A 12,005-nucleotide genomic window follows, 5' to 3' on the forward strand; every position below is an offset into this window, starting at 1 on the left:
ATTCAGAAGATACATAAAACAAAAAGGGGGAGATGTGAAGACAGTGTTCTCACAGGAGAACACATAATTGGTGCAAAAACTGAATAATCCTGAAAGATACAGCAAGGCCGTGAGAGGCCCGAGGAAGCTTAAGCAAGCAAGATAAGAGGCAGCTGGAATTCACTGAGTTAATGAGAACTGTGGACTGTTGGCAAGCTTTCGAGGTCAAGTTCTCACACCTGTGCTTAACCAATTATGTGTTAGTCGCTAAGGGTCTTCAAGACATGTATCCAATCATAATATGCCAAATCACTGTAAGTGCCTGTAAGAAATGGTATATAAGGAGTTAAAGCTTTGTAATAAACTGGCATTTGCTGATCACATTGGTCGTTCCTGCGTTGTCCGTGACTCCTGCATCAACAGATAAGCAAAGTTTTTCATTCTGAAGTGGTCAAAATGGCATTTGTTGCTTCTTTTAGAGAAAAAGATTTCATTAGGTTTCCACGAACTATGTTCAGTTAATCGGACACCCCCCAGCACTGTAGGTCGTGCACGGTTACCTGACTGTGACTTCACTAACAAAATAAACCAGTGCTCTGAATTCCTTTGGGGAAATAAGAGGACTCGGGAGGCACCTCATCAACGTGTTCATTCGTTCCCGGAGCAACCCACGGGGAGACGGGACCTGCTGGGTTGTAGCCGGAGTAGGCGAGACCAAGGAGCCCGGCGCTGAGAGGCGCTAGTCTGCGTTTCGCCTTCGCGGCGCCCCAGCACCACCTGCCTGGCCCGGCGTGCCCGCCTCTCACCGGGACTCGGCGGTCAGCCTGTGCCGCCGGCGGCCAGGAGATGGCAGTGGAGCCCGGCAGGCAGCGGGTCGGCACGTTCCCCGAAGGCGGCTGAGAGGGGCGTGGGACGGAGCCGGTGCCCGCCAGGCTGTGGATGCTGTGCGGCCACACGGGCTTCCGGGGCCGGGGGGTACGGGCTCCTCAGCGGATGGGCCCGCCCGCCGCTTCCCCTTCCCCCGCTGGCCCAGCGCCCCGCGGCGGGGGATCGCTGCCAGGGGAGCGCTGGTCTCCTCCTTTCCGTCCCGCCCAGAAGGGCCTGAGCTCCGCGGAGCCGGATTTCTCCCGCGTCACGACACGGAAAGATCGGGGCAGGAGGCGGCTCGGAAGGGGAATCTGCCGCCAGCTCCGACACTTCGTCCCTGCCCCTCCGTCTTCCCCACCGGCCTTCACCCAGCGCCGAGGCGCGGAAGCTGGGCTGGGTGTAACAGGCCCGGTGCCCGGGTAAGAAGTGAAGTTCACTGCCGGCTGGAGAGGACACCTGCCCATGGCAACCACTCTTTATTCCCACGAAACGTAGCCCTGCCGGCGTTGTCCCCAGCTACATCCTTAGCCTTAGAGAAAGCAGCAAGTACAAAGTAATACCCTGTTCTTGGCTGGCGTGCTGTGCCTCGGCTGAGTGACCGTCGGCAGGCGTCTGAGCAGGTGCTGCGGCTGGCCAGGAGCGAGGCAGTCATCCGGTTCACTTCGTGGTGTCCAGCCAGTTGTTGGTAGGTTGCGCTCTATGAAAGACCCGGTGCAGCTGTTCTGTTGATTCTCCTAAGAAATAAGAGCCTGGTTTTAAAAAATAAAGGTCCAGCTCAGAAGATACATGTGAAACATCATAGTGAGTCTTCCCCTCTTCCTTACAATGGACACTCAGTCCTTGAAAGGGCCTCTCTGAAGTCCTAATTATCTCAGTAATCGTACTTAAGTGCCACCTGCCCTGGGCAAATGCACAGTGTCGCCACTGTAAATCACAGCCAATTCCATACACCAGTTAACATGCAGTTTTGGCTCCCGCCTTCTCCAGCAAGTAATCTTAGAAATTGAATGGTCACCATTCCTATACAAATAGGAGGCTTCTTACTGAAAACAGAAGTAGAGAAAGTTGGCAGTTCTCACATCCAGAAAACTTACTAACTTCTTCCATACTGCTGCTTCATGACCCAGTTAGAAGAATCAAAACCATGAGGGTTTTGAGAATTTCAGGAGTCTTACATTAACTTGTTTTCCTGTAAATGATCCAGAACTGTTCTTGTAGAATAGGAAGGGTTTTTTGAGTATTTGATCCTTGCAAACCAGATTGATTTAATTATGTGTAATACACGTATTTCAGTTAATAAGAATGACATCCTTGAGGAGATCTTCCCAATGCAGCTTAGAGAATATGCTGTTGTTACCCTAATGATTACACAGTTGGGTTGAGAAAACAGCAATAAGTCTTACAGTAAAGATATGTGAGAAAGTTACATTTCTTCAGTAGGTAAATGCAAATATTTTGGGAGATGACAGTTGTCTTTCCAAGACACAGTGCCCCAAAACACTGGAACACTTTCATTCCTGAGATAGGAGGCAACATGTGTGCTAAGTACTAATATTAATTATTACTATTATTAATTAAATAATATTTTGAATAACTCAGCTCTGTGTCTGCTTTGTTCTTGCCGTGTAGCTTTCAGCTTCATTCCAAGTGGGAGAGTTACCGGGAGGCTGCTTATTTTGGGGATTCTTCACTATGTTGAAGTGGAAGTGTAGCTGAATAACTTATAATTCCAGAGAAATGTATGCTGAAGACAATACAGGAAGTTAATGGAAAGCTGCAGCTTGTTGTAACCTACTGTATACTCCTGATTTTATATTTTTATTATTTATTTTCTCCAGTGACTCAGCTTTTTTATCCTCATGAATTGCTTAAAACCCATTGCAGCAGTTAGAAGCCAGATCAGTCAGTACTTTCAGTGATGATTTTTATGCAGCTGTCTGCACAGGTGGACTCTGTGAGCATATCAGAATAAGAAGACTTTGTGTCATTGATTGATGTAAACCTCTTTGAAGTCTTATGCATTTTCTCCCATGTCTTTTTGCACTAAGTGACAAGAGACTGATGGAAAATTAAATTGCTCTTATTTAGTCAAGGTGAGGCAGTCAGTGAAAAGCTGTGGCTCTCCCAACATTATGTGGATTTTCAAACTTAAACTTGTGTGGCTGGGAATAAAATGCAGATTGGTTTGAACACAATGCTTAACTGTGTCATTTTACCAGGGGGAGAGGTGGTCATATTGCTTCTGTTCCATTACCTAAAAAAGCATTGTTGTCCGAATATCTAGAGCGTGTGAAGCAGACGTTGCTTGAACATTACAGCTGTGTAACTGACCCCAAAATAAGTGCAGGAAGTGATTTATACAGTAATATTATGAATGCCAAAATCTATTCAGATTATTAAATTGTTGCATATGCTTCCTGTTTTACTCTGTCCTTTGCAGTTGTTTTAGCCTTGTTTAGTGCCACCGTTCTCAGAAGGTACTTTTTGAAAAGCAGCAGTGCCCTGTACATTGTTAAATAAAATGCAAGCCCATGCAGCAAAGTGCTAGGGAAAAATTACAGTTTAGAAGTTTGAATTACTCCAGAAATGCGATTCCTTCTTGCTTTTCCCTGGTAGTACAGTTCTCAGGCATGGACTCTTAAACTTTTTGGAATCTATTTATTCTTACAGATTTTTATAATTTTTTTAAGGATATTTGTAACTGGATTGTGTTTGTTGGAAATGCATGTATGGTTTGTGATAGGCTTGCATTATGAGTCCCGTGGAATCCAAGCTTGAGGTGACAGCTGTGAGGACAGCAGCAGTACAGTGATTCTGTACATTTTCAGTACAGCACACCAAAGTTAAATTTTTGACCAGCAATACAGTGAAAACTAGGAAGGTTTGGGATGACTTGTTCATATTTGTTCTCATTTCTTTATGTTTGAGAGTGCTCTGCCAGGTCACGATCCAGCATCTACTGCACTTACTGACTTCCCTGTTTGAATTAGGCTATACCTAATTGTATAGCTAGTGATACACTGTGCTGTAAACTGGACGTGATAGGTGACTGGATGCTATCTGATGTAAAAAATATACTTTCATCTTGGCCATTATTATTTCTAGGTGAACACTGAACTTACAGTGTCAATCTTATGCTTTGGCTTTAGCAGAAAGAGAGGGAGCCAAGTGTAAAACACATAATTTCTGCTGACCAAGATCAGCAGCAGGATACAAGGAAAGAGACAATTTCTTCTGGAACAACCCAACAGGAAAGTCAGGCATCTCCACTAAAGCGAATTGGATGGGTATGCTGGGTTTCCTCCCTCTTATTTTGGTGCTGTTACTGGTGAATAACTAGGATTTTGCATTGGTCACTTTTCTGAAGAAACAGATGTCTGTTACCTTAAGCATAGAAATGGAGAGAAGAAAGGGCTATGTGGTACTCTTGCCGGTTCACTACACTCAGAGGGCTAGGAGCTTTTGAGTCTTAAGATAGTGGGCTCTGATTTATGCTATGCTAGGTAAACTAGTTATGAACTGGCAGAGCCCTAATGTCTAAGTACTAGTCCAGTATAACCTGTCCCCATCAAGTCATGCATGCAGGTGTGTATGTATGTATTCTGAAGGGGGAAGGCAAGAGTACTGCACAAGAACCTGCCCTCCAACTGTACAGAAGATGGGCATTCCTCTCTCCTCTGCTGGAGAAATCAAGGAATTTAAACACGATATGACCTTGTTGCTAAACAGTCACTGCCAGAGAACACAAAATTGGGCTGATCTGCAAGGAATCTGGGAGCTACACAACTGTGCTATATTAGAGCTGACTTTGAGCTAAAACAACTAAACACCTGGCAGGGTGTATTTGGGGGCAGAAAGGTTGCAAAGCCTGTTGGAACACTTAGGGCTCTGACACTCATTTCCTTCTCTTTCAATCAGCCTGTTTGGATTTTACTGTGTTTGCTGTGACCTTGCTTTGAAACCAGTTTGGAGTGGTTCTGTAGGGTCTGGAGTGGAGTCAGTTCTGTACTGTTTACCTGAGCAGGACCACCATTCACTTTAGTGAGAGCAGTGCTTGAAGAAGGGCTGATATATTTATTAGCTAAAAATTGAAATGTGTGTTTGAGGCCAAGAAATGCATTTAATTAATTATGCTTACAAAATTGCGGATCAGTCAGGCATAAAATGAGGTAGAATTCCATGCTCTTTTTCCCAAGGCACTGCTTGTTCTACAAAGTCTGGTTTTGCTTTCAAGAATATTTGTAGATGTGCTTTTACAGATTGTTGAAGTTTCAACTCATTTTAACTTGATGATTCTTTTTTCCCCAGCTTTTGTTGCTGAGCACAGCATCATATGGTATGGGGTATCCCTTCGGTCAGTTGTGGTCAGCTGTCCCAGCTGGGTGTCCTACCAAATTCTTGTGTGTCCCTAGCCCTTTTGCTTGTGAGGCAGAAACAGAAAAGGCCTTGACTTTGTGTAAGCACCGCTCAGCAATAACAAAAACATCCCTGTGTTATCAACACTCGTTTGGTCACAAATCCAAAACACGGCACTATACCTGCTGCTGTGGAGAAAAGAAACTCCCAGCCAAAGCCAGTACACCATGGATTTCAGATGTCCACTAATAATACTACAAGTGCTAACGCTGGTAACCAAGTTATCTCCTAAAGGAAACTAGAATAATCTATCCATATGTCAGTACCCAGGATAATGGAACACAAGAGAGCACACTGTCACTTCTTTCTCACAATCAAAATGGAAAAAAAAAGAGCTACCATTAGCCTAAAAGAAGCCTCCCAGCAATCTGATTATTACGAGAGTGAAGCAGTATGGTTGAGTTCAGTTAATGCCATGAATATATTTAAACTGCTCAGAGAGAAAGTTAAGCCAGTTAGGGGAATCTGGCAGAGCTTATGTTGACCCTTTTCTGAATACTTGCAAAATCTGCTTTTAGTGAGCTGAAATTGACTTTTGTATGGGGCAGGACTTAATTTTTAGAAACTACTGCTCTGCCCTGCTTACTTCCTCTCATTCCTTTCCCAGAAAGATGATGTATCTATCTCATGAGAATGAAGTGGCTAACAGACATAAAGCCATGTACTTCTGGGGTAAGCAGCAGCTGAGCTATTTTAGGGAATGTACAGACCAACAGGATGAGTGGTTTTAACTTAAAACCAGTGTAGTCCTTTCTGTTTCTGTATTGGGGTATCAAGTATTTCATCACACTGCTAACAACAGAACAAGGGGGTTTGCTTGTTGGGTTGGGTTTTGCATTGTATTTTATTAGGTTTTTAAATAATTTGTCTTTTTCAATTGATATCTTTTTTCTTCCTGTGAGATTAAATTCAATAAGCTAAGCCAGGTTTATCCTTTCAGCCAGTGTTCTATTGTCCCATCTCACAAATCCACAGTGATGGAGACATTTCAGGGAACCATGAAGAACATAGAAAGGAAAGTTTCTGATGCAGAGGTGAGTAATCCAAACTTGTTTTTATCACACTGAGAATGACTTTTTGATGTACTTCTGCAAAACTGGCTCCAAAATAGCATGCCATTTATTGTAATGCATTGGATTTTGTTGAAATATTCTTGTAGGTTAACTCTGTCACCTTATTTTAAGTTGAGCAATATGTCATTCTAGGGTCAATCCTTGTAAGTAAAGAGGGTTGAATTAACCTGTTGTTTAATATGAACTTACATTAACAATCACAGAGTTGGTTCTATTCTTGAAGTCTGTATTAAAACAACCTTAAGGCATGTTTTACTATATTACATCCTTGCCTTTGAATGAAAGGCAGGCATGGCTGTGCATCTTGGCTCAGTTAAATTCTTTAGGTGTTAGGACATCTAAAAAATCAGTTACCAGGTGTTTTAGTGCCTTTTAAGCCCATCATGTGAGTTTGTATCTAAATTACACATTTCCTGAAAGAAAAGGGTTTCAGCATTTAATCAGAGCTGCTGTCCTTACTAGTGTTGCAGTATTAAGGAGACATTCAGATTATGGAAGCTGTTATTTAGTAAATATATATCATGCATTAGCTACAGATGCTACAGCATGCCTGATGTCTGGCACTGTATGAACACATCCTTGCTTGAAGAGATAGTAATCCAAATGAACAGATGCAGCCGATGATTAAGATAATATGCAAATTTAATGTTTAAAAGATGAATAATGTGTTTATAAACATATCAAATATTCAACATATAAAAGTGTAACGAGTTTAACAAAAAGGTAACAAATTTTGCCTAACACCAGATACTCCCCTCCTTGTTATTTTTACAGCTCTTCCTTTGTCTCTTGGGAGCATGCCTGTCACCCAGGGGCTAGTCTCAAAGAGTAAACGTAAAAAATTCATGAAGGTCCTAAGTTATGAAGTTGAGATTCCGCAATTTCTACTGAAATGCAAGTTTCCTTAAAGCCTTCTGTTTTTCAAGATCAGTATTCCTCTCACTCATCGCCATCACTCTTCCAGTGATTTGATCATTATGTATGCATTACCACAGTCATGCTTTTGAAAGAACATGAACTGAAAAGAGAATTCATTAATTTAAAGACTGGTGGCTACATTCTGTTGCCATGATCACATGTATTTGAGTAGGCTCTTCCCTGGGGCTGCTTGTAGGGCACAGCATTCTACAACCTGAGCAGGGGCACCAGGATCCGGTACTGTAGTTCTAACTGTTAGTTTGTTTGAAAAATGCTGGCAACATTTTTACAGTGACCATGTATCAATATGAATACAGCTTTGGTGTAAAGGGACAAGGAATGCTGCCAAAGTGAGGAGACAGAGAGCTTTTTATAGAGATGGCCTGTTATCTGCAGGCTAACACAAAAGAGGATTGTATTCCATTTATGTAGTGGATGAGCCTGCTTCTACACATTGCACCTTGAGTTTCCCTTCTGGGGGTCTTGACTAATAACATCAAGGTTAGCATTGTGGGTAGAATGAAGGGCATCCACCCTGAAGACCACTGAGAAGGGGGTATACCATAGGAGCAAGTAAGACAGTCCTTCAGCCTGCATCAGTGGCCAGTTACAGCAAGGGCAGGTAGGAGGAAAAAAAAATTACAAAGCCTGAAGCAAGAAGCAGGAAAGAATCCAGGGGCTATAAAGGATGCCCCCAGAAATCATTCTCCCCTGTCTTTCCACATCTTTCCCCCAGAAGAATGTGAATTTTTATGCCTACAGAAATGCCTGACTTAGGAAGAGTGAATAAGCTTTCCATTGTATCTCTGTTCTTCCATTCTTCCCCCGCATAACAAAGCTATTACTTTCCTCACTTGGCATTACACAAAATGGCTATTCATCACTCTTTTGTATTACTCACCTTGATTCTAACTATGTTTGTGCATTATTGGTAGATACAATGGCAAGGACTCTCTTTTCCTGCTCAGAAAATCCTTTTACATTTTGGCAATTGCTGGAAATCAAAGTTAATAATAATGAATGGGGGCTTATTGGCTGAGACATTTAGATGTCATCTTTTGCAGTTTATGTCCCACAGAGCAACTACAAAAATTGGAGAATATAGGCAAGGGATTACTTCTTCAAGAACATTTGCCAGCTTGCTGTGTGGTTGTATTAGAGGTAATCCAGCAAAGTTCTTTCATATTTTATCTGATTTCAGTACTGTAGGCATTGCAATCATACTTGCAAAGAATGTGAAGTAAAATTGGGATCTAATGAGAAAGAGGATTCAAATCCTTCAACTTCCTAAGTCTCAGATAGGCAATCTCAAAATTTAAAATGAATCCTCATTTTATTTACCCTGTTGATGGCACTGTTGTTTGGAACCTTTGAACAATATAGTGAAAATCATGCATCTGAGCATTATTCAAGGAAATATTATCTACCTATGGTTTCTGATGAAACTTGTTTCTTCATTTTTTGCCTTACATACATTTCATGCTAATTTGAGATCTCCCATTTCTGAGGAATTCCTACTTTAGCTGTACCAGAGTATTGCTTGTTCATCTAATTGGAATTAATTTGGATTGACTACTTGTATAAAAACAAGTATAACTCCTCTAAATTTCCAGCCTTTTACTTAAGAATCTAATAATCACGGGTAATGTTGATATTCAAAGATACATTAAAATATTGATAATCTAAAGGCAGACATAGTTGGGAGTGAGTTTGTTTATTTGGTGGTTGGTTAGGGGTTTTTTTGCAGGCAGCACTGTGGCTTGGCTAGAGCCTTAGTAAGGGGACTGTAAGAGTGGTGCTAGAGCAACTACATGGTGGGGCAGGGGATGTTTTAACCCCAAAAAGGGGAAAGTTCCCTTTGTAAAAAACTAAGGTTTACAGGGTGGAAGGCAGGGGAGTGTTTAAAAGCACTTTCCCTCTTTGTCTGTGAAAAAAGAGGCCAGCAGTTGGGCTGTTTAAAAGCATTTTCACACTTCCTGCATGTGGTAAGCTGGCCTACATTTCTCAGAGGCAGGAGAATGTGTGAAACTGTTAGCAAATAGCTTGGCTGCCTGCACGATTGGAGAGCAGAGGGCCTGTTTGAAATCCTGCCATGTGAGTTTGTTACGGCTCTAACTGTGGCTTGGAACAGAAGTCTGATGCAGAAATCATTGAATTGAGTCTGTTTGGTCTGTGTTATATAGAAATATAGATATCAGTTATGATCCCTTTCTTGTCATTAAGTGCATGGCTGCAGACAACTTACAAGGAGGAGTATCCTGGCAGAACCTGTTTCATTACCCAGAAGAGAGATTTTGATGGATTTTTACTATGCAACAATACATTACGGCAGCAAGGATAGTCCTGAAAGAAGCTGTTAGAATAAATTCCTGGTTTTAATCAACTTTGCCACTGCTTGAGCATTTTAAGTCAAGAGCTGCAAGTGCTCACCCACTAGCAGAAAAAGCACTTTGCTTTAGGCTCCACTAATGGGGCTGCTGCCAAAAGGGTCCATGTTTCTCCTGTGCTGGCTGTAGAGCTCATGAAGCACTGTGGCCCTCCAGATCAGCTCACTGCTCTTGCTGGGTATCAGAACCATAAGGAAAAGGGGGGGGGGGGGAATCAAACCTTTCTGAGTGGTAACTTACAAGTGCCAGCATGAAGGAGGGAGCGAACCAGACTTCAGTAACTGTGAATGAACAACACTCTAAATCTGTTAGCAGTTGTAAGCTTAATTGATGCCTTGCATTACTGTGCTGATTAAGTGGTTTTGAAGATTTTATCTTAAATAAATGTTTGCTTATGTAGGCCAGTGTCCTCACCTATTTTGAACAGGGACCCCAAATCATGTTTAATTGAGGATGGTCACTCACTGGCAGTTACCAGTGTAACGGAATCAAATGTTGATGGTGGGATTTACTTCTGCTGTTCATCAGAGCTGAAGCTTGCTGAACCTTAAATCCAATCATAGTCTCCTTTTCAGCTTTTCCCTTTTCCAGCCTTCCTCTCTGAGCTGACAATATTTTTTTTGGTGTGTAAGTTCCAATTAGCTTTTATATCAATTCCAAATTGTCTCAAATACAAAGGAGTCTGGCAGCTGTATGAAGGGAAGAATGAAGGATGCCAGAGGCCCCTCTGTTTATTTTCATCCTGCAAAGGGTCCTGGAATTTCGTCTGTGGAACCTGTTCACTGTTCCAGCTCACATGTTCAAAGACGGTGCACTTTTACCAGCCATGTGATTTGTTTTCTAGAAGGGCAAGAAAGCTTAGTCAGAAACTTAGTCTGAAAACAAATATAAGAGGAGGATTTATTTTGAATTTTAATTGCTGGAAGGAAAAAGCCATTGTATTTGGGCCACTGTGATATTTTGAATTTGCCAGAAATCAGTTTTGATGGACGGGTTTTAGAAACTTAGGAAAAGAAATACTGTAAGCCTTGCGTTGTTTTCTGTGTTGTTAAGTGGTGAAAATAACCTTTTATGTTTTAATACAAATTCTGAATTTAGCATGCTGTGCTCTAGAAATGTACAGAGACCCTTCTGACTGCTTCTCACCACTGTCCAGGCTAAGCATACAGCAGCACAAGCTCTGGCATTGCCTGAGAGAACCACCCAGGTAAAACTATACGTGTGTTGCTGAGCCCAAAGGTGATGTATTTTATCCTCAGGGACTTCGCAGAGTTCTCAGTGAAATCATCAAGAAGCTGCAAAAGCAAGGTGCCACTCAGCTAAATACGGGGTCCTTTCATTTCATTTACAGATGTGCCGAAGATGATAAAAATCCTATGGAACAGCTGCTGCTTTCACAGCTTTTATTCAGTAGAGAAGAAATAATGTCTTTGGTTTGGTGTAAATTGGTTTATTTGAAGTAGTTGCACAGTGTTACATAGTTCTGTTCATAGTAAATAACAGTTTCTTGTCATGCACTTTTGGGTTTTTCCTCTTCTCAGCAAGGTGTGGTTTATTTTCCTCCCTTCAGTGCAAATTAGCTCTTATTGATGAAAAATTAGATTTGTCTATTGCACTTAGATGCTGGCAATACTTTGTGTAGCAAGCAAAATGGCATACACTGGAATGTTTGCCTTTTATGTCAAAAGGAAAGAGTGCGAGGATGTTTACATGCTTTTGCACTGTTAAGCAGCTATTCAGACTGAGCTGACTCATTGTTTCTGGGGTATTTTAAAAGTACTAAGCTAGAAGTTCATTCGGTTATTGTCATGCTGCAGTTGCTGCACTGAACCAACTTTTAATAGCCCGGTTTTACACACAAGTCCACTTTGTCAGGGCTATCAGAAGTGTGTGCCACTTACACAATGAACAAGAAAAAAAAGGTCTGCACACAGTCCAAGGCTAGTAAATGTTGGTGAAAAACACAGATGGCACATGTGCTCTACTAACAGTATGACACACAAACTGCCATGAAATATCTTAGGAATCAAGAATAGACACTTCCCCTAGACACAGCAATGGTGTTCACATGGAAATCAAATGTATGGCCACTGAAAAGTTTGGGCTTCGCTGTCAGTCGATGAAGGCTGTCTTCTGTGTTTGTCTCTCCTTTTTGTTTATTTGGTTTTATACTATGCCTCTGGTTAGAACCCCTGTTTTGAACTAGATTCTTTGGGCATCTTTACATGGGCACAAAGAGATTCTGCAAAGAGAAGTATAAAGTGACTAACAGTTGGTTACTACGCACAAAAGGCATTCTGGATTTAGCAAACTAAATACTCACCACCCTGATGAGGCACTTGGAGGGTCTTTCCTAGCCAGGCAG

The 12,005-nt window shown here is 41.9% G+C and overlaps 1 long non-coding RNA gene across 1 annotated transcript; it reads left to right on the forward strand.

Moving 5' to 3' along the window:
* Window positions 1–833: 833 nt before the first annotated feature.
* Window positions 834–9,441, forward strand: LOC133211909 (uncharacterized). The gene is made up of 4 exons (XR_009725320.1): window positions 834–2,037; window positions 2,685–2,791; window positions 3,999–6,296; window positions 7,110–9,441. It is a non-coding gene; the product is annotated as an uncharacterized LOC133211909 (long non-coding RNA).
* Window positions 9,442–12,005: the final 2,564 nt, after the last annotated feature.

This window comes from Neopsephotus bourkii, unplaced genomic scaffold (assembly GCF_033783945.1).
Source record: "Neopsephotus bourkii isolate Nb327-2 ecotype Australia unplaced genomic scaffold, CSIRO-AGI_Nbou_v1 NB_54, whole genome shotgun sequence".
NCBI lineage: Eukaryota > Metazoa > Chordata > Aves > Psittaciformes > Psittacidae > Neopsephotus > Neopsephotus bourkii.